Genomic DNA, 25,532 nt, shown 5'->3' on the forward strand with positions numbered 1-25,532 from the left:
CACTGGAAGGGTCCAGTCCATCCCCTGTTGATGGTTCCCTGAGGAGGCTTTATTTTTCCCCGTTTCCATGGACCTATTTGAGCTGCTCTCTGAGCTCGGCTCATGGCAGAAACAACTCATTGTCCCCCACACGCCCAATCTGTTCTCCCCCGCTTCCTTAGTATTAGAACTCCTGAATATTTCCTGCTCATCCGGAATAAGTTCTATTTCCCAGCCTCCCTTGCAGTTAGAATAGGCCATCTTATTAAGTTTTGGCCAATGGGATAAAGGTAGAAGTGTTGTATATCCTTCTTTGCTTCCTCCTGTTAGTTGGGATGTCAAAGTGATGGCTGCACCTTGGGCAGCCACAGAGGATCATGAGGTGGAAGCCAGTTCCGCAGGCGGTGGAGGGTAAGGCAGAGGGTAAGGCTGAACTTCTCTGACATGACAAGGAGATACATTTTTGTTTAAAGCACTATCGTTTAGGGCTTTTTACTACTTACAGTGAAACTGAGTGCTAGCTAATACAAACCATCTCCTTCTCTCTCAGCAGATTTTCTCCTAAAGTGGCACTCAAACAAGCTCTTGGTAGGAGTACCAATATAAGGCAAGGGGCACTTACGTAGCAAAGCTTAAAAAAAATTTTTTTTGAAAGATGTGGCAATTCTGTTTCTAGCACTCTAGCCTTAGGAAATAATTATGAGTGTACATAAAAATTTTAATTAGAAAGCTGCTTCACTGCAAGGTTATTTATAATAGATAAAAACTGGAAACAACTTAAAAGTCCCAAAACTGGGGATTTAACTAACTGGTGGTCCCTCATATGGTGGAAAATGCTGTCACATCTCCAAATCTACTTTCTGGTACTATTTCCTTAAGAACAGTAGCGAACACTTAGAAAGCACAGACTATGGGCGAGGCACGGTTCTAAGTGCTTTATGCGTCTCATATAATCCTCATGACTGTAGAGACCCCACTTCCAAATCTGAAGAGTGGGAGGCTCACCCAGGAAGAGCAGCCTTACCAACTCTCAGAGGCTGGGGTGCAGGACTGAATGTCCCGGGGTTCAGACTGCATCTGCTCCCCTTGACTCCCAGCAAGGGCATGTGTCCCCAGCCCCCTTTGGCCATTCCTTGGTACCTGGACTGGTAGCAATGGCTGCTCACTCAGCCACAGAGCTTTAGAATTCATGAAACATGTCACATCCATGCGGTAGGCAGGGATCACCATCCCTACTGAACGGATGGGAAGACGAAGGCCAAGGATGTGCCCAAGGTCATCATGCAGGGCCATGGCAGACCCAAGCTCAGAACTGAGATTTGCTGCCTGTCAGGTCAGTACATTTCGGAGGCCTTGGAGCCCTAGACGGCAGCAGACAAGGACTAAGTCCTTGGACTTGGTGTGATCTTGGTCAGAGGGTGTGGTTATGGCCGAGACACAGCTTCTTTTCTGGGCTATGGTGTTCCAAGTCCACGATGCCCATAAAGAAATCAGCCAGGACAGTCAGGTGTCAGGTGGAAGTGAAGAGTTTCTAGGTGGTAGAATTCTGGGGGAATCCTTAACCCCCAAACGTGTCCACCCTGCCAGTATGACACAATGCCTTTGCTTCTGCCATTAAGCCTCAGTCCCCTTGGGGTAAGGCGTCACGCCCTTCCAGGAAAACCACCCATGAGAGAAAAAGCATATTACATTATTATTGGTCATTGAGGCATCTATGGAAAAGAGCCTTGGAGACAGAGGACTATAGTAGAAAGATCCTCAGCCCCAGAGTAGGAAGACTAGTGTTCCTGACCCAGCTCTGTACCTGTAATTCTTTGTGGTAGGTATCAGGGCTAGTCACATATATTCTCCTTCTCTTTCTAGACCCGTGGTTGGATGGCACCCCCCTGCGCCCCTGAAGTCAGCCATGGCCACGAAACTTGCTTTGGTCCATGAAATATGCTAAAGAATGACTCGTGTCACATTTGTGCAGAAGTTTTCCAACGTGCAATTCGCGAAGTTCTTTCTTTTCCTCTACCCTGGGGACCAGCACTATTCCAGATCTTGGCTGCTCCTTTTGCCTGGGGCCAGCAAGAGTATAATGTGGAGGAGAGGTCCTAGTTGACCGAAAAGAGTCAAGAAGCAGAAGCAGAAATAAGCTCTTATTGTCCTAAACTACCAGGACATTGGTGGGTGTTATGGGACCATAAACTAGCCTATCCCAGCTGATTCACTTATGGCCTGGCCTTGAGCAAGTCTATTCTCTAGCTGGGCTTCAGTCACACCATATATAAAATGGGTAGATTGGATTCTGTCTCAAGGCCCTCCCTGATCTTCTGTGTCTGATGACCTTTACTCTCAAGCTGAATGGTGGCTAAGGGGAGGTTTGTTGTATGAGGGGCAGCCCAGGGAGGTAAATCTGGGTAGGGAGCAGTCTTGGTAGAGACTAGGAAGGGAGTGAGGGAGTGGGAAAGAGAGGAGGTAAAGGGTCAAGGTCACCTACTTGGCCTCCTGGTTCATCATAGATGTTCTAGGGTGTCCGCAGAGATGGTCTCATTAGTTCCTGAGCCAAGTCCTATGCTCTGAGCTGGATTTGCACGTTGCTTCTTTGGGTGGGGTCCTAAAGAGAGGAGACAGGGCACTTTCCTCAGTATACCTTAGTATTCCAAATCCCAAATCCTCTGGAGACACCTCGGAGGCATTCGACCCATAAGAGGTCCCTACCCTCGAGCGCAGATCTAATCCTCCCCCAACCACATCTCTTTTTGTCCCGGGACTGTGCACAGCCCAACCCTCGCTGGTGTCACCATCTGCCACACGCGGCCCCAAGGGGGCCCTTCCCCCTCCTCCAACTCGGACATTTGCCTTCCAGTGACTTGTGGGATCAGAGTAGGCCCTTGGAATCCAGCAGGCTTTCCACAGCTAATTCATCTGGATGAAAACGGAGTAATCCTCACCACCAATGCCAGCTTCCTGTCCCAGTAAACTCCCCACAGGGTTAAGACTTGCCATCTTGTTTCTTATTACATCTGAAGAATTTTTGAGGCAGTTGAGAATAAATATTCTTCTTTATTTTTTTTAAGATTTTATTTATTTATTTGAGACAGAGACAGAGAGCGTGAGAGAGTGAGCATGGAGGCTGGGGGAGGGGCAGAGGGAGAGGGAGAAGCAGGCTCCCCGCTGAGCACGGAGCCCACGAGGGACGTGATCCCCGAGATCGTGACCTGGGCAGAAGGCAGATGCTCAACCAACTGAGCCCCCCCAGGCGCCCCAAGAATAAACATTCTTCTTAACGAGAAAACCCAGAGGCACTAATCACTGCCTCACTGAGAGCACAATGAAACGACACCCTGGCTCACAGGCCTGAGAGAGATGTTGTCTAACAACACAGAATGGACGAGAAGAATGGCGGCTGGAAAGTAGAGGGAAGACAGGCAGAAGAGCAGGTGTGCACGGCCTGGGTATCTACAAAGGGAAGGAGGGAACCACGAAGTTCTGGTGCTTTAGAGAAATCCACATAAATACAGAGCCTTCTAAACACAAGAGAGGTTAACCACTGTTTTGTTTTTTTTTAAGATTTTATTTATCTATTTGACAGAGATCACAAGTAGGCAGAGAGGCAGGCAGAGAGAGAGGAGGAAGCAGGCTCCCCGCTGAGCAGAGAGCCGGATGCAGGGCTCCATCCCAGGACCCTGGGATCATGACCTGAGCTGAAGGCAGAGGCTTTAACCCACTGAGCCACCCAGGTGCCCCGAAAATTGAGAATTTTAAAAACCATTTTCTGTTGTGCACTAGAGTGATTAGTAACTTTCAAAACAGAAATAGCTTATTTTTAAAAATGAAATTTTCTTCTATAATAAAAGATTTAATTACTAAAGAATTAAGTTGAAAAAAAATGAAAAAAAAAAGAATTAAGTTGAGAAACAGGGGGCTGCCTATCAAGAAACATGAACTAGTTTTGACTCTGGTTCTTTATAATGATGATTCATTTGCATAGTTGATTTCCTACTTGCTTCTCAAGCTTATATAATGCACTTAAAAAAAATTTTTTTTAAGATTATATTTATTTATTTGACAGACAGAGATCACAAGTAGGCAGAGAGGCAGGCAGAGAGAGAGAAGAGGAAGCAGGCTCCCTGCTGAGCAGAGAGCCCGATGCGGGGCTCAATCCCAGGACCCTGAGATCATGACCTGAGCTGAAGGCAGAGGCATTAACCCACTGAGCCACCCAGGCCCCTTAACCACTGTTGTTAGGAAAAAGACAAGACGGGTTTGTAACCCCCGCCCCATTTGTATATTGAAGCCTGCATCACCAGTGTGACTGTATTTGGAGGTGGGGTCTTTGGCCCCCAGGGCCAGGAGGATGGAGACCTCAGGAGGGCTCAGGAAGCTTACAAGATAGGGGCAGGGGAGAGCCTGCTTCCTCTCTGGTCCCCCCCTCGCCACGATACACGGAGAGGGGGGCCATCTACCAAGTAAGAAAGCCCTTGCCAAACACCAGATCTCTGGGCTCCCTGAGCTTGGGTCTTCCCAGCCTCCAGAACTGTGAGGAGCAAATGCACGTCGTGTAAGCCACTCAGCCTGGAGTCATTCTATTACGGCAGCCCGAAATGACTAAGATGAACCTGCCTGTGACCACAGAAAGTAGAAGAAGAAAACCCCCTCTGAGTTAACATGTGGATTTAAGGCGGTGCGGCTTACGCTAGAGCGGGATACTCAGGAGGACGTGATCCAATTATAACAACAATCATTTAGACAGAAAAGGGCAGATATGACAAATGTTTATATACCTCAAATATTTCATAACAAACAGTTTAAGTTTGAATGAGATAATGAGAAAGGGAAGGCAATTCTAGCCAGCACTATTTGTTGGGAGAGGCAGGCGGTAATGGAGAGGCTTCCAAACATCACAGAGCATCTTATTAAAGCACCTAACAGTAAAACTATTAAAAATTTTTAAAAATGGCCAGGGGTGCCTGGGTGGCTCAGTGGGTTAACGCCTCTGCCTTCGGCTCAGGTTATGATCCCAGGGTCCTGGGATCAAGCCCCGCCATCGGGCTTTCTGCTCAGCAGGAAGCATGCTTCCCTTCCTCTCTCTGCCTGCCTCTCTGCCTGCTTGTGATCTCTGTCTGTCAAATAAATAAATAAAATCATTAAAAAAAATAGAAAAAAATGGCCAAAGGAACAGAATCAAAGTAGCTTTACACACACCTAAAACAAACCCATTAATCAACAGTATTAAGACAAGACATATAAGAAAAACATACTGTATTAACACACTTGGTAATACAAGTGTTTTAAATTTAAGGAATTATTATTATTATTTTTAATAGGTTAGTATTTTATTTATTTATTTGAGAGGTAGAGAGAGACAATGAAAGAGAGAGAGACCATGAGAGTAGAGAGGTCAGCGGGAGAAGCAGACTTCCTGCTGAGCAGGGAGCCCGATGTGGGACTCGATCCCAGGACCCTGGGATCATGATCCAAGCCGAAGGCAGTCAACTAACCAACTGAGCCACCCAGGCACCCCAGGAATTATTTTTTAATTAAGGAATGGAATAAAATGTTCTGTCTGGAAAGCAGGAGGCATCCCACATTCCCGCTGAAGGGCCATAATGAAGGAAAAGACAATACAAGCGTTAGTGCGGATGAGGAGAAATGGGAACTTCATATTCTGCTGGTGGGGACGGGAAACAGAGCAGCCCCCTTGGAAAAGTGTGGCAGGTCCTTAACATGCTAACCACAGAGCAACCGCAGAACCTAGCCATTCTACCTCCAGATTTCTCTACAAGAGCAACGAACACGGACATTCGCGCAAAAATCTGTACACGAATGTTTGTTATTCACAACAGCCCAACAGTGAAAGGAATGCAAATGTCCAGAAGCTCATGAATGGAGAAGTAAAATATAGTCTATCTCTACAGTGGGATATTATTCAGCAATAAATAGGAGCAAAGTACAGATACTAGAGCAAGGACGAACCATAAAAATGTTAGGCCAAGCAAAAATGCTCCCAAGTATATCACTGAGTAAATGTGTGTGTGTGTGTTTGCATACACAGAGACCAACTCTAGGGCTACACAACAGACCAGGAATAGGACTTCACTGGGGGAGTGGGGGATGGAGTACCCAGACAAAGGAGAATCCTCTACACTGTACTCTTTCAGACCAGTTTTACATGCAAACATTTTAATAGGCAAATTTTTATTAAAAAAAAAAAAAAAACAGGGGCGCCTGGGTGGCTCAGTGGGTTAAGCTTCTGCCTTCAGCTCAGGTCATGATCTCAGGGTCCTGGGATCGAGCCCCACATCGGGCTCTCTGCTCGGCAGGGAGCCTGCTTCCTCCTCCCTCTCTCTCTGCCTGCCTCTCTGCCTACTTGTGATCTCTCTCTGTCAAATAAATAAATCTTTTTTAAAAAACCAAAAAAAAAAAAAACCCAAAAAGACATTCACATTAAAAACCAGAAGGGGCTCCTCTGTGGCTCAGTCGGTTAAGCACACGACTCTTGATTTCAGCTCAGACCACGATCTCGGGGTTGTGGGATCGAGCCCCATATCAGGCTCTGTGCTCAGCGTAGAGTCTGCTTGGGATATTCTCTCTCCCTCTCTCTCTTCCTCTCCTTCTGCCCCTCCCCCTTCTCACTTTCTCTAAGATAAATAAATAAAATCTTTTTAACAATTGAGTAAATATTACCTCATTGTGTAAAAAAGATAAATCCGTGGTGATAAGTAAGCACAAGAAATGATCAGTGATAGCTCACAGAAATGGAAGTTCCTCCATTAGGTTACATAACAAAACGAAAAAAGAACTAGAAGGCAATCAATAAGGATAAACACATATGTCAAGCATGACAGAGAGAGCCTAAAAATTCAAATCAAGAAGTAATTCATACTTATTAAGGACATATTTTATTCTACGTTTCAGTTGGATGTTGGTGTGTGTGTTATGGGGACAGAATGACATTTGCACTGGAAAAGGAGCTGAAGGAGGTAAACAGGCACATAAAGAATATGGGCTACACGCCAGGTCAGGGCCTCTTGGCCTCCACGACTTCAGCTCTCGCAACTCTAACTCTCGGATGCCCTATGAGAATTTTATTTTATTTATTTTTTAAAAGATTTTATTTATTTGACAGACAGAGAGCACAAGTAGGCAGAGAGGCAGGCAGAGAGAGAGGGGGAAGTAGGCTCCCCGCTGAGCAGAGAGTTCAATGTGAAGCTCCATCCCAGGACCCTGAGATCATGACCTGAGCCGAAGGCAGAGGCTTAACCCACTGAGCCACCCAGGTGCCCCATCCCTGTATGCATTTTAAAGTGTCAAAGTCCCAAGGGCAATCCCGACCTCCTCTTCCCACATGAACTGCCTGCTTTCTCCACCACCCTTCCCACGTCCCTGAAGGCTGGCCTCCTGCTTCCTGGAGCTCTGGCCAAGGAGGGCTAACTTTTTCCGTATGCACTGCAGACTCTGACTTCCTCCGTGGCTGCTGCCAGAACGCATTGCCACCATTTCTCACTGGGTCCTTTGGACCAGGAGACCTGGCACCTCTTCTGCCGGCCCCAACATCCTCCATGGAGGCTCAGAGTGTCCCAGTCAGGCTGTGGCCCATGGCAGGTGCCTCTGTCATGCAGAGCACCCTCCCCCACCCTAAGTGAGAGCCAGAGTCCTTTCCAACGCTACCTGATTGTCTGAACAGTTTTTTTAAAAAAAAAACATGAAAACTTTACTTTTATTAAGGGTTTATTTATTTGAGAGAGAGACAGAGACAGAGATAGCTACAGAGAGCACAAGTGGGGAGGAGAGGGAGAAGCAGGCTTCCCACTGAGCAGGGAGCCCAACACGAGGCCCCATCCCAGCACCCTGGGATCATGACCTGAGCGGAAGGCGGATGCTTAATGGACTGAGCCACCCAGGCATCCCCAAACATGACAACTTTAAAATTCCATTTGTTGCTTTTTTTTCAAGATTTTATTTACTTATTTGACAAGTAGTTATTTATTTATTTGACAAGAAAGATCACAAGTAGGCAGAGAGGCAGGCAGAGAGAGAGGGGGAGGCAGGCTCCCTGCTGACCAGAGAGCCCAATGCGGGGCTCGATCCCAAGACCCTGGGATCATGATCTGAGCCAAAGGCAGAAGCTCAATCCACTGAGCCGCCCAGATGCCCCCCCTTCTTATAAATATTTTATTTGTTGCCTTTTTTAAAAAAAATTAACTTTTGGCACCTTATGTTTTGTGCTTTACATTCACAGTTGAGAAAACTGTTCATTTTGTCAAGAATGCTCAAACGTGAGGGGAGCCAAGAGTGTCCTTCTCTTGGTTTTGACTCAGGTCATGATCTCGGGGTCTGGGGATCTGCTGAGATTTTCTCTCTCTGGGCCCCTCCCCCAGCGTGCATGCATGTGCACTCTCTCTCTCTCTCTCAAAAAAAAAAAAATGTTCAAAAAGTAGAGCACACAGTTACATATGATCTTTTCCTGGACTTAGAAATCTCATCTCTTCACATTTTATTTACTTTATTTTGCTTTTTTTTTTTTTCTCCTTATTAGATTGGCCAGCAGCTGCTGTCTCTCATGTTTAAAGAGACAAAACAAAGCTTTCATTTCCATTTATCGGTTCTGTGGAAATTTCTCTTTTTTAGTTTTAGAATTTTTTCTATCTCCTGACTTCTCTTCCCTGATTTACTGAGACTGTTACTCATTAAGTTTATGAGTGAGTTTCTCACTTAAATAACTTCTAGTCTTTCCATTTTAAAAAAGTAATAAGAGAAAACACTTTTCATCAATTTCCATAAATTTCTGTCAAGTTTATATCAAATTTACAAGTAAATTATAATTATAATTTTTTAAAAAGATTTTATTTATTTGACAGAGACACAGTGAGAGAGGTAACACAAGCAGGGGGAGTGGGAGAGGGAGACGCAGGCCCCCTCCCGATGCAGGGCTCGATCCCAGGACCCTGGGATCACGAACTGAGCCCAAGGCAGACGCTTAACGACTGAGCCACCCAGGCACTCCTGTAATTATAATTTTGAAGTGAGTCATTTAATGGAGGCTAAGTTATTCTTTAAACCTTTGCCATTAATCTTTTGTTTTACTAGGCTGTACAAAGAATGACTCCTGTGCAATTTCTGCTCAGGGAAGTATGTTGAGATTTTCCTTTTTTGCTTGGCATATGACAAATTTTAAAATATTCCATGACATTTATAAAGTTACTCTTTTTCAATAAGTACAGATTTTGAGCCCCCAAGTTATGCCGAAATAAAGTCTAGATGGGGCCAATATTTAAATGTGAAAAGTTAAACGGTAAAAGTACTAGAAGACTACAGCTCTTCAATTTACAACAATTCATGAAGCTGTACGTTGAATTTTCTGCATTTTTTTCTACATTACGATTTCACCACAAAGCCATTAAAATTTTTTTTAAGTGATAGAAAAAAACTTGGGGAAAAGTTTTAAACAATAATTTCAGAATAGACAGGGTCTAGCTGGGCATGACACAAAACTCAGAAATCGTAAAAAAGAAAAAAAGGGAATGAAATGGAAACTTCCATATTGTCAAAGTACACAGCAAATAAAGCAAGAAGACAAATGGCAAAGTGGGAAGAAGTCTACACGCTGCATCACAAAGATGTGACTGCTTTAATATATCAAGAGTGAGCACAAATCATTAAGAAAGCCTTCGGCTCAGGTCATGATCTCGGGGTCCTGGGATCGAGTCCCGCATCGGGCTCTCTGCTCCGCGGAGAGCCTGCTTCCCTTCCTCTCTCTCTGCCTGCCTCTCTTGTGATTTCTCTCTGTCAAATAAATAAATCTTTAAAAAAAAAAAAAAAAAAAAAAAAAGAAAAAGACCAATGATCTGATAGGACCTCCGGCAAAGAGCCTGAACTGTTTACAGAAAAGGAAGCACGAATGTTCTGAAATGTATACGAAAAGCTGTTCAACTTCACAGGAAGTGAAAGAAACACATGTGAAAAACTAAGAGAGACATACAGTTTCCCAGCTCTTCGATTGTCAAGGGAATTGTATAGCTAGCAAGGTTGTGAATTAGCAAGCGTTTGGACGCCTTGCTAATGGGAGTGTACACCAACACAACTTGATCTACAAAGATCGCAAATGCCACGGAACCACAACCAGCAATTCCACACTCATGCACCTATTAGTCACATGAAAAATAACATATGTTCAGGAGCACTTAGTGTTGGCTTGCTTATAGCAGTGAAAGACTGTAAAAACTCTAAATGTCCCTGAAAAGGTGTGGCTTAAATCACGGCACATCCATACGGTAGAATTCCATGCAGGCATCAAAAAGGACGAGGCTGAACGATGTGGGATGACACGGAATGGCGTTCGTAACACGCAGGCACAGTCGTCTGGCCACAGTTATTTCGAACTCTCAGCCGCGGTCTGGCCCGGCCTTGTTTCTGTTGGAACTGCCTATCAGCTTCCTGCCGTCTCTCAGATAAAGTCACACCACGTTAATACTCCGCCACAAAGAAGGTGCCACCTTCACATGAGGGGGCCAGGAAAGGGTCAAAGGATGAATAAACAAATGGTCTTTTGCCATGGGGTTGCTGGCCACCTCCCAGCCCTCTCGCACACCTGCTGCCCTGCCCTGCCACAGGATGTACGGCCCCACCTCCCCATCCCACCCGCTTGGCGCACCCTCTGCCTCTAACACCCTCCCCCATTCCCCCCACCCAGCAAACTCCTCCTCTGCACCCAGCTCGACTCCAGGAAGTCCTCCAGGCTGCCTTCCCAGACCAATCCACGCCACCCCCACCCCCGCCGCTGCCCTTCGCTCCTTACTATTCTGTTCTTTCTCCCCCATGCAGGTCACCCCATCCTCTCTGCCCACCACTCCCCTCTGCACAACCGCAATAGCTTGGGGGCCAGGGCAGGGCCCGATTCTGGATCAGAGCAGATGCCTTGCACCAGGGTCCTGGATTTGAACCTCTGCTAGTTGCCAGCTATGTGGCGTTCATCGGGTGTCTCTTAGCACCTCAGTTTTCCCATCTGTAGAATGGGGATTTTTCTAGATCAGGCTATTAGAAGTAGAGCCCGAGACAGGGGTTCCTGCAAATGTTATTTATTGGGAGGGTAAGGGAAGTCTTGCTTCAGCCTGATACGTGGAGGGGGCTGCGGGAGGGGGTAGCAACCCCCTGGAGTGTGAACAACGCCACAGAGTCTGTCCTGTCCTGTCAAGGGGCAGGGAGGCGGGGCTGTTAGACTCCTATATGGGTCAGTTGTTGCCTGCGGGTCATGCCCAACAGATGGGGAGGGAGGCATTGTAGGAGATCATTGCTATTAGCCAAGGGTAAGCCTTCCAAAAGGGTGTTGATGCTGGTGGCTTAAGCCCACAGTGGATGGGGGATGGGAATGCTGGCTGATTCAGGGGGAAGCAGGTGAGTGAGAGGGATCATCATCAGAGTCTGCTATGGGCATACGATCATCTACCAGGCAAGGTCAATGGGAGATGAAGCAGGCATCTGGCCCGTGCGAAAAAGGCTCATACATGCTCACTCTGATTACAAATGGCTCTGCTGTTATTTCCTCTGTAAGCCCAGCCCCAGCCCAGGGTACAAGGAAGGAAGGGAGGGATTGCAGAGAGGACACGGCTTGAGTCACAGACTTCTAGTTGCTGTTCCTTTGGTTTCTTTGCTCGTCCTGACTCCCCAGGTTTGGATTATGGGGGGGCCCCCAGGAGGCCGGGCCAACCTGTCTTCTCATCGACTGGCTTGTTGGGACCCATCACCTTGTCTCTCCCGGGGAGACCCCACCTGCCTTTCCTGTGCCCAGGGCCCGATGGGGAGGGTCAAGCCGACAGAAGCCCCATCCCCACGGCACTGGCAGGCCTGGTTCTGCCCCTGGCTCCTGGGCCAGGGTGGGAGAAGTGAGGACAGAAGGGGCAGCTGAGGACGGCCAATGGGGAGAGAGGGACAGAAGTGAAAAGGGCTCATGTCCAACGTCAGCACCAGAAAGGCCATGGTCGGTGGGGCCCAATGAAAGGCTTGGCCACCTGGGGTGAATCAGACACACAGGGGCCCTCACGTCCTCCCAGGATGCCCCATGCCAACTCCTGCCAGGGGTGACGGCAGTGGCCGGGGGCCCCCGCCCCCACCAGAGGTGGCTGGCTACAGTCCAAGGCTTCAGAGGATGCCTGAGCCTCGGGGCAAAGGGAGATGGAGTTGTGAGAGGCCTGGCTGTGAGTCTGTGCCAGGCCCATTTTACAGACGGGGAGACTGAGCGGCCCTTACGGCTACTAGGCAGCCCAGGCACGGCTGGCCTGACCGGATGACCGGGTGGGCTCTTTCCAGGAGGCTGACGCAGCCCCACCCCAGGAGTGGCCCCTGTCTCATGGGGGGGTGCCCCAGAGCACACAGCTGCAGAAAGATGTCAGCAGCCATTTCTGCCCTCACCCACAAAAGCTGCTGGGACAGGCAACAGGGGTCCTGGATGCAGCACATTTCCACAGCGGGAGGATGTGGGCTGACTGTGCCTTTGAAAACCATCATCTTCACTGTCCTCACCACGTTAGGGCCTCCAGGACTCACGCTCGGTCACATGGATTGATCGATGCCAAGGTTCCCAGTGGCGAGAAGACTGGCCAGGTCACGGCTAGAGAGCCACAGAACTGGCAGTTGACCAAACATCTTCCCGCCCTGGAGCCCTCTGGGGGGATGGAGTGAGCAGCTGGGGTGTGGGGAAGGGGGCAGGGAGGGACCCGGAGAGGGCGGAGCAGCCCGCGTCTGCACTCTGGGCCTCAGGCCCAAGCTGTCCCTGTCTCGCATCCAAGGAGGTCTCTCTCTTCTCATCACTGCAGACTGTGGAATCTGGGTCTCGGCCCGTACCACTGGTTTAAGCCACCTCCGTCACGCCCACTGCCTTCCTGTGCAAAAAGCCTTGGTCCTTCCACCAGAGGACCCCCGAGGGTTTCCAGACACACCCTCCTCTGGGACCAGCATGCCCCAGAGCCAGCAGGTAACCAAGTAGTGGCCTTGCCTCTCCTGCTTAGCCCTGGCAATTTGGGCCGGGCACCCACACAAAGCGGCTAGTGAGCCTTCCATGAGAAGACTTTCACCCAACATGTTCCCAGGATCTTTCACGCCAGGTCTGGGGCTGCCAAACTCATCTGCACGTTGGAATCATCCTGGGGGGCTTCCAGAAATTCTAACGGGCCACACCCTGGACCAATCACAGCATCATCTCTCCAGGGGGAACGCAGGCATCTATCTGAACTCTCTCATGTGCTGACAAGCTTGGGAATGAATGCTCTAGGCTGGTCGATGACATCCGGCTCTCCACTCCCAGTCGGGGGAGAATGGTTTTGTATTTCCTTGCATTTGGCGCCCTGCCTCTCCAGCAAACCAGAGCCAAGGGCTTCTTGCCCTCTGAAAAGCTGGGGACAGGAAAGTCACCAAGATGGACTTATTGAGATGAAACCCTAGGGGTGTCTCCCAGTGACTAACACTTCCGCCTCTGCCCTGTTCCTTGGCACTTTGCACCGCAGCTCTGTGGCTCTACCAACGGCTGTCACACAGGCCCCTGCTCAGCACAGCTACACCCAATGGAAACAAAGCTGAGGTCTGGAAATCCCCTCTTTATCTCCAACCATAACGTTGCTGAAGATCCCAGAGGAATATGGTTTTGGAGTTCTGGGGCCCAGAGTCAGACAGAGAAGGACAAATACTATATAATCTCACTTAGATGTGGAGTCTAAAAACCAAACCAAACCAAACCAACCAACCTAATAAAAAAAGGGGCGGGGCACCTTAGTGGTTCAGTGGGTTGAAGCCTCTGCCTTCAGCTTGGGTCGTGATCCCAGGGTCCTGGGATCGAGCCCCGCATTGGGCTCTCTGCTCAGCAGGGAACCTGCTTCCTCCTCTCTCTCTCTCTGCCTGCCTCTCTGCCTACTTGTGATCTCTGTCTGTCAAATAAATAAAAATAAAATCTTAAAAAAAAAAAAGACACAGAGGATTAAAAAAAAAAAAAAAAAGACACAGACAATCGCCAAGGAGTGCTGAGTATAAGGTGGGCAAAATGGGCAAGGGGGGCCCAAAGGTACAAACTTCCAATTATAAAATAAATATATCATGGGGATGTAATACACAGCAGAGTGATGAGAGTTAATAATACTCTATTGCCAGGGCACCTGGCGGGTTCAGTCCAGAGAGCATGTGACTCTCAATCTCAGAGTTGTGAGTTCAAGTCCTGTGCTGGGGGTAGCAATTACTTAAAAATTTTAAAAAAGGGGCGCCTGGGTGGCTCAGTGGGTTAAACCCTCTGCCTTCAGCTCAGGTCCTGGGATCGAGCCCTGCATCAGGCTCTCTGCTCCATAGGGAGCCTTTTTCCTCCTCTCTCTCTGCCTGCCTCTCTGCCTACTTGTGATCTCTGTCAAATAAATAAAATCTTTAAAAAAAATTTTTTTTAAATCTTTAAATAGGTAAAAAACAATACTCTCTGGCGTATTTGGAAGTTGTTAAGAGATACTTCTTTAAAGTCTTCAACACCAGAAAAAAAAGTTTTTTGTAACTGTGTGGAGACAGATGTTCACTACACCTCTTGTGGCGATCATTTTGCAATGTGTGTAAATATCAAATCATTATGATACACACCTGAAACTAATACAAGGTCACGTGTGAATTACACCACACGGAAAAATGAAAAACTAATTTTTTTTTTGAGAGAGCGGTAGGGCAGAGAGAGAGAGAATCTCAGGCAGACTCCACGTCCAGCGCCGAGCCCAATGCTCCATCTCACGACCCTGAGATCATGACCTGAGCTGAAATCAAGAATTGGATGCTTAACTGCCTGAGCCCCCCAAGCATCCCCCAAATGAAAAAATTTTTAAATAAATATATAAAATAAGACCTATGCTGACCCCAGAGGTTTTTTCCTAACTGAAGCACCATACCACCTTCATAAATAATTTTCTTTCCAACATTACCATTTCCACAGCTCTTTATGATTTTTTGCTCATAAAATAGAATCAGTCATTTGAAAAGTTCTGAACATCACAGAAATATATAACCTGAAGTTTATAGCTCATGATCTCACCCTTTAGGGAGAGGTACCCAATTTCTAAGTCGTTCTATGCACATCTGAGGCCACGTCTGCCTGATCTGAGACTCAGAAAACCATTTCCTTAAAATTTTTCTAAGAAGCATGTCGCATTGAGCTTCGTTTCCTAAACTGTGCTCACCACAAACAGAAGATAACCTTCAAAAAAGAGACAGACAAACAAAGTAAAACAAAACCAAAATGACACTGTTGAAATAGAACCAGAGTCACTGTCTGGACACAGCTCTGGCCTGGGACCTGGCCTCCCGTTGCTGAAAAGGAGACCAGGCGTGTGAGAAGCATGAGTTCAGCAACAGCTGAGACTTTCTCCTTGACTTATCTGGAAGGGTATAAGAGAACTGAAAAGAAGACAACATTCTCCCTTTATGACTCAATTTACATGGATGCCTTGACTGCACGCCTCCTAAAATTATCCGGTTGACTCCTACTGGATAAGTCTCTGTCCGAGGAAATTCGGACCCATCCATTTCAAGAATTGGATCCCGAGGCCCAGAGATGCACAGGACACCTTCCAGACCGCAGGAAGTGTCACAAAGACACATAAGTCAGCAAGCTGTTTCTGATGACTTCTCTCTACAACTAGACGCTACAACAAGATCCGAGTGCCTCAGAGTCACAGTTCCCCGGGGCTTGAATGCTCCCTCCTTTTCCCATGAGGGGCAGAAAGACCCACCAAGGCACGAGGCTGTGGGGGGGTGTCTGAGGTTTGGTGACTGTACGGGTGCCATCCCTCCACCAAGGAGATGGGTGTCGGAGGCATAATGCAACTTCCCAGGGGCCTGCAGCTTCTACCTCTGCACCAGCATTTTGGGAGAGAAATGTAGAAATGTGGTCTCAAATACTTGAAAAATAAAGGTCGGGGAGAGGGTGCTGGAAAGATGGCAGGAAGCACCAGGACTCTGTCTCCCCACCGAGACCAGAATTGGCACAGGCACAACAATCTGATAGAACTGTTCCTAAACTCTGGAGTCTCTGAATGCTTGCCACATCCAGGGAAACATGTGGGCGGTAAACTGGGGTTAATTTCGGTCAATTCCAGCTCTAAGCGGGAGCAGCTCTCCATATCCCAGACCCAGGCACATGGCGGACAACTGTGCCCATGTTCCTGGGGCAGCCTGCACACGGCTTACAAGAATCGGGGTGAGTGAAAAGGACCCCGTCCTCCAAATACTGGAGATTTGTGCTCTGCTTGCTGGTTATTGCTTCTGATCACCAAAGTGCAAAAAGAAAAGGCAAGCAGTCATTGTTGTCGTGTTTCCCCTCATTGTTGCAAGACCCTCTCCCTCCGGTTAAACTCTCTGGAGACTGAGAGGGCCACATCCCTTTGTTCCCATCATGATTCTTCCCTTTTCCCCTTTCTGGAGCTAGACACTAAAGACTGGGATGTTCAAAAATGACTACAATATAAGGGTAAAATTAGAAAATGACCATATATGCCCAAGGAAAACTCAGAAAAGATACCAGAAGATATTAGGCTTACCCTCAGACTGATCCTTGGCACAGAGACATCTCACAGGAATGCAAAAACCAACACAAGAAACGGAAACATAACAAAACCCCAGCAAACTGTGGGGAAAAGAGAGATTCTGATTTCCAGAATTATCACATTATTAGACTCAAATGTCCAGGGTTCAATAACAACAACAACAAAATCACAAAGCATATGAAGAGATAGGAAAATATGACTCATTTGAAGAAAAAAAAAAAATCAAAAGAATCTGTCCCTGAGAGAGACTTAATGGCAGACAAGGATTTTAAAACAACGGTCTCAAAGAGGTACCCGCCTGGGTCACTTAGCTGAGCATGAAACTCTTGATCTCAGGGCTGTGGGTTTGAGGCTCACAATGGGTGTGGAGACTGCTTAAAAATAAAATCTTTTTTTTTTTTAAGATTTTATTTATTTATTTATTTGACACAGAGAGAGGCAGAGAGCGAGAGAGGGAACACAAGTGGGAGGGGGGGTGGGAGAGGGAGAAGCAGGCTTCCTGCTGAGCAGGGAGCCTGACGTGGGGCTCTATCCCAGGACCCTGGGATCATGACCTGAGCCAAAGGCAGATACTTAATGACCAAGCCACCCAGGCGCCCAAAAATAAAATCTCTTTTTAAAAAACTGTTTTAGGGGCGCCTGGGTGGCTCAGTGGATTAAGCCGCTGCCTTCGGCTCAGGTCATGATCTCAGGGTCCTGGGATCGAGCCCCGCATCGGGCTCTCTGCTCCGCAGGGACCCCGCTTCCTCCTCTCTCTCTCTGCCTGCCTCTCTGCCTACTTGTGATCTCTCTGTGTCAAATAAATAAATAAAATCTTAAAAAAAAAAAGTTTTAAAAAACTGTTTTAGGGGCACCTGGGTGGCTCAGCGGATTAAAGCCTCTGCCTTCGGCTCGGGTCGTGTTCCCAGGGTCCTGGGATGGAGCCCCACATGGGGCTCTCTGCTCAGCAGGGAGCCTGCTTCCTCCTCTCTCTCTCTCTCTGCCTACTTGTGATCCTGTCAAATAAAAAAATATATTTAAAAAATTTTTTAAAAATTAAAAAAAATAAATAACTGTTTTAAATGCTCCAAGAACTAAAGAAAGAGAAAGTCAAGAACACGATGTATGAACAAAATAAAAATATCAATCAAGAGAAAACTTAAAGAGAAATCACAAAGAAATTCTGAAGCTGATGAGTACAATCACTGAGATGGAAAATTCACCACAGGGATTCAAAGGCAGATGCGGACAGGCAGAAGAATCCGTGAACTTCAAGACAGGACAATGGACATTACTGAAGCTGACGAACAAAAAGAGAAAGATTGAAAAAAAAGCAAAACAGAGAGGAAGGCAAACCATAAGAGACTTTTTTTTTTAATTTTTAAATTTTTAAAAATTTTTTATTTATTTCTTATTTTTTTATAAACATATAAAGTATTTTTATCCCCAGGGGTACATAAGAGACTTTTAACTCTAGGAAACAAACAAAACTCAAGGAGGGTTGCTGGAGAGGGGGTGGGGGGGATGATGGGGTAACTGGGTGATGGGCATTAGGTGATGGAATGAGCACTGGGTGTTCTATGCAACTGATGAATCACTAAATTCTACCCCTGAAAATAATAATACACTACATGTTAACTAAACTGAATTTTTTTTAAAAGATTTTATTTATTTGACAGAACACAAGTAGACAGAGAGGCAGGCAGAGAGAGAGAGGAAGGGAAGCAGGCTCCCTGCTGAGCAGACAGCCTGATGCCGGCCTTGATCCCAGGACCCTGAGATCATGACCTGAGCCGAAGGCAGAGGCTTAACCCACTGAGCCACCCAGGGGCCCTGAATTTATTTTTTTAAAAATATTTTATTTGGGGTGCCTGGGTGGCTCAGTGGGTTAAAGCCTATGCCTTCGGCTCAGGTCATGATCCCAGGGTCCTGGGATCGAGCCCCGAGTCAGGCTCTCTGGTCCACAGGGAGCCTGCTTCCTCCACTCTCTCTGCCTGCCTCTCTGCCTAGTTGTGATTTCTCTCTGTCAAATAAATAAAAAATATTTTAAAAAAATATTTTATTTATTTGAGAAAGAACAAGAGCAGAGCCAGAGAGCATGAGTAGGGTGGGGGAGGGGCAGAGGGAAAGGTGGTAGCAGGCTCCTGGCTCAGCAGGGAGCCGGCTGCAGGGCTAGACCCCAATCTGAGCAGAAGGCAGACACTTAACCGACTAAGCCACCCAAGCATCCCATAAACCACATACTTTTATTTTATTTTATTTTAAGATTTTATTTATGTATTTGACAGACAGTGATCACAAGTAAGCAGAGAGGCAGGCAGAGAGAGAGAGCGGGAAGCAGGCTCCTCGCTGAGCAGAGAGCCTGATGCAGGGCTCAACCCCAGGACCCTGAGATCACTACCTGAGCCGAAGGCAGAGGCTCAAACCCCCTGAGCCACCCAGGCGTCCCAAACCACGGACTTTTAAACAACCAACAGAGCAAAAAAGAAATCACAAGGGAGTTAGAAAATATTCAGAGATAAATGAAATAACACAACACACCAAAACTTATGGGACACAGCAAAAACAATTATAAGGGAAAAAATTATTGTTACAAATGATTATATTCAAAAACAAGGAAGGTCTCAAACCAACAGATTAACCTTACAATTTTAGGAACTAGAAAAGGTGGAACAAACTAAAACCAAGACCATCGAAAAAAAAGGAAATGATAAGTGTTAGAGCAGAAATAAACAGAGAACAGAAAAACAATAGAGAAAAATCAATGAAACCAAAATTGGTTCTAAAAAAAATCAACAAAATCAACAAACTTTTAGTTAGACAGACTAACAAAAAAAGAGAGAAGATTCAACTTAGTAAAATCAAAACTGAAAGTGTACCAGTTCTACAGAAATAATAAGGATTATGAGAGTACAATGAACAACTGTATGCCAACAAACTGGAAAACCTAGATAAAATGGAGAAATTTCTAGAAACACAAACTACCAAGACTAACTAAGAAATAACAGAAAATCGAAACAGAGCTATAGCTAATGAGGAGATTAGATCAGCAATCCAAACTCTCCCAATGAAGAAATGCCCTGGACCTGATGGCTTCACTGGTGAATTCGATCACACATTTTTTTTTTTTTAAAGATTTTATTTATTTATTTGACAGACAGAGATCACAAGAAGGCAGAGGGGCAGGCAGAGAGAGAGGAGGAAGCAGGCCCCTCATTGAGCAGAGAGTCCGATGTGGGGCTCGATCCCAGGACCCTGAGATCATGACCTGAGCCGAAGGCAGAGGCTTTTTCCCACTGAGCCACCCAGGTACCCCTACAATATTCTTATATGTAGAAAAACTGTTAGAACTAATACAAGAATCTGGCAAAGTTGCAGTATACAAAGCCCACACACAAAAATCAGTTGTGTTTCCCTACACAAAGGATGCCGAATCTGGAAGGGCAATGACAAAAACAATTCCACACACCATAGCATCAGAAAGGATAAAATAGGGGCGCCCGGGTGGCTCAGTGGTTTAAAGCCTCTGTCTTCGGCTCAGGTCATGATCTCAGGGTCCTGGGATCAAGCCCTACATCAGGCTCTTCGTTCGGCGGGGAGCCTGCTTTCCCTTCTCTCTCTGCCTCTCCACCTACTGTGATCTCTCTCTCTGTGAAATAAATAAAATCTTTTTTTTAAAAAAGGATAAAATACTTAGAAATTAACCAAGGAGGTCAAAAACATGTACACTGAAAACTACAAAACATTGTCAAAAGAAATTAAAGGGCATAAATAAACGGAAACACATTACAGGTTCATGGATTGGAAGATTTAGTACTGTTAAAATGTCAACATTAGCCATCTACAGATTTAACCTAATCCCTACCAAAATCCCCATGATTTTTTTGCAGAAACAGAAAAACCCATCCTAAAATTCATATGGAATCCCCAGAGACCCCCAAATAGCCAAAAGAATCCCGAAAAAGAAGACCAAAACTGTAAGACTCATAATTCCCAATTTCGAAACTTACTACCAACTAAATCAAAACAGTGTAGAACGGGCATAAAAACAGACGTAGAGATGACTCTTGAACAAGATGGGTTTGAACTGCGTGAGCCCATTTACACATGAAAATTTCCAAGAAATACAGTACTGTAAATGTATTAGTGTATTTTCTCTTCCTTATGATTTTTTTTAAAGATTTTATTTATTTATTTGACAGAGAGAGCAATCACAAGTAGGCAGAGAGAGGAAGAAGCAGGCTCCCTGCTGAGCGGAGAGCCCAATGCGGGGCTTGATCCCAGGACCCTGGGATCATGACCTGAGCCAAAGGCAGAGGCTTTAACCCAATGAGCCACCCAGGTGGCCCCCCCTTATGATTTTCTTAATAACATTTTTCCCAAGCTTCCTTTATTGTAAGACTATAGCATATAATACATATAACATAGAAAGCATGACTTAAATCACAGTTTCTATTATCGGTAGGGCTCCTGGTCAACTGTCTGCTATCAGTAAGCATGTATTTGAAGAGTCAAAATTTACACATAGATTTTGACTAGGGGTCAGCACTCCTAACCCCACATTGTTCCAGGGTCAATGGTATATGGTGTAGACCAATAGAATAGAATAGAAAGCCCAGAAATAACTCTTGCATATATAGCCAAATGATTTTTGACAAAGGTGCCAAGACCATTCAGTGGGGGAAAGGACAGTCTTTTACAGCCTTTTAATAAATGATGCTGGGCAAATTGGATATCTACATGCAAAAGAATGAATTTAGACCCTTACTTTACACTCCATTTAAAATTCACTCAAAATGGATCAAGAGGGGTGGCGCCTGGGTGGCTCAGTCATTAAGTATCTGCCTTCAGCTCAGGTCATGATTCCAAGGTCCTGGGATCGAGCCCCTCATTGGGCTCCCTGCTCGGCCGGATGCCTGCTTCTCCCTCTCCCACTCCCCTTGCTTGTGTCCCCTCTCTCACTGCGTCTCGCTCTGTCAAATAAATAAAATCTTAAAAAAAAAAAAAAGGATCAAGAGCCTAAATATAAGACCCAAAACAATAAGACTCTGAGGAGAAAACACAGGACAAAAGCTGAACCACAATCATTTGGCAATGATTGCCTCTTACCCAACGGCACAGGTAATCACGTATATATACACATATACACATACAAATTAACTTCATGAAAATCTTTAAAATTTTGAGCATCTGGGGCGCCTGGGTGGCTCAGTGGGTTAAAGCCTCTGCCTTCAGCTCAGGTCATGATCCCAGAGTCCTGGGATCGAGCCCCACATCAGGCTCTCTGCTCTGCAGGGAGCCTGCTTCCTCCTCTCTCTCTGCCTGCCTCTCTGCCTAGTTGTGATTTCTCTCTGTCAAATAAATAAAAAATATTTTAAAAAAAATAAAAATAAAAATAAAATTTTGAGCATCAAAAGACACTATCCACAGAGTAAAAAGGCAACCCACAGAATGGGAGAAGTTATTTGCAAAACATGTATTTGACAAGGAATTTATCATCAGAATACATAGAGAATGCCTAGAATTCAGTAACAAAACCAAATGCGTGGATCTGAACAGCAAAGAGACCAACAACTCAATTCAAAAATGGGCAAAGGACTTGAAGAGACATTTCTCCAAAGATGTAACTAACAATGGCCAATCAGTACATCAAAGATGCCCAGCATCACTAATCCTTAGGGAAATGCAATCAAGACCACAATGAGTGGCGCCTGGGTGGCTCAGTCTGTTAAGCAGCTGACTTCGGCTCAGGTCATGATCCCAGGGTCATCAGGCTCCCAGGTCAGCAGAGCATCTGTTTCTCCCTCTCCCTCTGCCCCTTCCTTTACTCTGCACACATGCGCGTGCTCTCTCTCTCAAATAAATAAAATCTTTTTTAAAAATCGACTAGAATGAGACTGATACCACCTCACACCCATTAGGATGGCTACTATCAAAACAAAACAAAACAAAACAAAACAGAAAACAATAAATACCGGCAAAGATGTGGAGAAATCAGAACCCCTGTGTGCTGCTGGTGGGCATGGAAAAATGGTATAGCTGCTGTGGAAAACAGGATGGTGATTCCACAAAACAATAAAAATGGAATTACCATACGACCCAGCAGTTCCACTTCTGAGCATCTACTCAAAAGAACAGAAAGCAGTCTCCCAGGTTCACAGCAGCCTTATTTGCAATCGCTAAAACACGGAGATAACCCGAGTACCCCTCAGTGGAGGAAAAGAGAGGCAGGATGCGGTATATTTTTGCAACGGAATATTATTTAGCCTTAAGCAGGAAGGAAATCTTGCAACATACAACATGGCTAATCCTTGAGGGTGTTACACTAGATGAAATAAGCCAGTCACAAAAAGACAAAGGTAACATGCTTGCACTTACATGAGGCAAACGGAGTATCCTATCCGCAGAGACAGAAGGTAGAATGGTGGTGGCCAGGGGCTGGGGAATGGGGAGTTATTGGACAGCGGGCATAGAGTTTCGATTGCACAGAATGAGAAGAGTCCCGGGGGTGGGTAGTGGTGAAGGTGCACAGCAGTGTGAAGGTGCCTATCACTCCTGAATATATTAAGTGGTTAAAATGGTTAAGATAGTAAGTTTTATGTTATGTGCCTTTTTAACTACAAACAAAGAGAATCTATATAATCCTTTAGAAGTCCACATTGAGAACCTAGCCTAAGGAAACATTCCAGAATGTGAGCAAAGCTCTAGCTAGCAGGATGTCCATGCCCGATCTTTCCTGACACAGATAACCTGGCTCAGACACCAAGCCACCCAAAATACCAGGGCCCTGGGAAGGTTAGCGCCCCCCAGCTCCCACACCCCGTCTCTGCCCAGGGGATGGGATGGGAGGCTGTAGAGAGAGGTCTTCTCGGGTGGAGGGCTCCTGCAGCAAGCCCAGCCTTTTGCTCAATCACATGGGGAAAAAAAAAATGATCTTGCAATAAGCATTTTGAGCACAGAAGACCGGAAACAAATCTTCCTCCTCCTTTTTCTTGCCATTGTCTCTGCCTGGTTCCCTCTTCCTCCAGACATCATCATGGTCCATGGCCCCCTGCCTGGCCCCCCTCAACTGTCTTAGTGCCCTTCGTGGGAAGTTCCATGCCTCTCCGAACACAACCATCCTTGCACCCGCCGTGCACTTACCCCCTCGCCTAACTTGTCTTCACTGTAGTCACATGTCATGTACTTGTTTGTTGTGTTTCTGTTGGCACATCAGTGAGACCTGTCCTGTTCTCAGCTCTAACCTAGCGCCCAGCGCAGGACCTGACATGTTCTGGAAACTCTTTGCGGAGGGGGTTCATGATCGCTGGGCGGAGCCAGGCGGGAATCAGTGTAGTCAGTACTCACCTCCCTGAAGTAGGGGGCATCGTCCCACCAAAAATGCCCTTTGGGCATCCTACCTCCAAGAAGTTTCTCTGTGTGTGGGGGGTGGGGGGATGTCTCCTCCCTGCGTGGCCTAGCCACTCTCCACCTTCTCTCTCTCCTCCCTTCTCTTGGTAGCAAATACAGCACCGACCCCCAGCACCCCAACCCACTCACAGGCCCCAAACAGAGCCTGCCCTGCCGCCACCCACGTCCTGGTCCCTGCTGACCACTTTGCACACGGGCCCCACCCACCCGGATCCTAATCAAGGTACTTTCCCAAAAGTACTTCCCTTCTTGAGAGCAATCTGGTGGGAAATGTGGAAAGAATTAAAATGTCACCATCATATAAAATATAGAAAAATATATATAATATGTTTTTATATAAAATATATATAATATATTAAAATATATAATAAATATATAAAATATATAAATATAGATTTATATATGTATATAAATCTATATTTATATATAAATATATTAAATATATTAAATATTAAATTTAATTATTAAATATTAAATTAATCATTAAATTTATTATTATAATATTTATATTATATTTATCTATTTATAACTTAATTATATATTATATATAAATTATAATATAATTTATAAATATAAATAATTTATAAATTTATAATATATAATTATATATAATATATAAATTAATTTTATAATTATATATTATAATATTAATAACATCAATATATTATTGATATATAATATATTAATTATATATTATAATATATGATATATAATTATAAATATAAATAATTTATAAATATAAATTTATATGTTTATACATATTATATGTTTATATATTATATATATAATATATATTATATGTTTATATAATATTATAATAATTATTATTAAATTATTAAATTAATTAAATAAATTATTAAATATTAAATATATTATATACAAATATATATTTATATACATGTATATAAATATATATACTAATACAAATATATTTTTTAATTCTTTCCACATTATATATATATATATATATACATGTGTGTGTGTGTATATATATATATAAATAAAACAGAGGAAACAGTCCATGCATAGTAGAAGAAAATGAGACCCAATCTAAATGCTTAAAAAGGCAAATATGGTTCCGCCATTCTATGGACAACTATGCAGCCACTTAAAATGCCAATATGCTCATATTATAAAGAGCGAATGTCCTTAACATGCACAGTGTTTGTACAACTAAATAGGAGAAAGACTAACAACCCAACAGAAGAGTGGGAAAAGGATAGGAATAGACAGTGTATGGAAAATGAACTACAAATGACCCTTAAATATTTGAAAAGATAAGAGAAATGGGGGGGAGACATCATCGTTCATCTCCCAGATCTGCAAATAGGGAAAAGTCTGATAACACACACGCTGGGGCGGGTGTGGGAAGCAGGCCCCCTCACACATAGCTGCTGGGAGTGCGATTTAGCCCAACCCATAAGGACGGTAATTTGCCATATTTATCAAAGTTCAAACTGCATATTTCTTTTTGACCTTGTAAATCCACTCCTGGATCTGTTCATTCTTTCTTTCTAGATTGTATTTATTTATAAGAGAGAGGGACAGAGCATGAGAGAGCGTGCGTGCAGGTGTGCAAGTCATGGGGAGGGGCAGAGGGAGAAGCAGACTCCCTGTCGAGCC

At 45.1% G+C, this 25,532-nt stretch overlaps 1 protein-coding gene across 5 annotated transcripts in view; it reads right to left on the minus strand.

Annotated features, from left to right (window-relative positions):
* Positions 1 to 25,532, minus strand: part of NLRC5 (NLR family CARD domain containing 5) — an 86,634-nt gene that overhangs the window by 56,663 nt on the left and 4,439 nt on the right. For all 5 annotated transcript variants that reach the window (XM_045987338.1, XM_045987340.1, XM_045987337.1 and 2 more), the window contains exon 2: positions 2,462 to 2,578. The gene's annotated coding sequence lies outside the window, so the exon portion shown is untranslated. The remainder of the gene's footprint in view (positions 1 to 2,461; positions 2,579 to 25,532) is intronic.

The sequence above is a fragment of the Meles meles genome, chromosome 19 (assembly GCF_922984935.1).
Source record: "Meles meles chromosome 19, mMelMel3.1 paternal haplotype, whole genome shotgun sequence".
NCBI lineage: Eukaryota > Metazoa > Chordata > Mammalia > Carnivora > Mustelidae > Meles > Meles meles.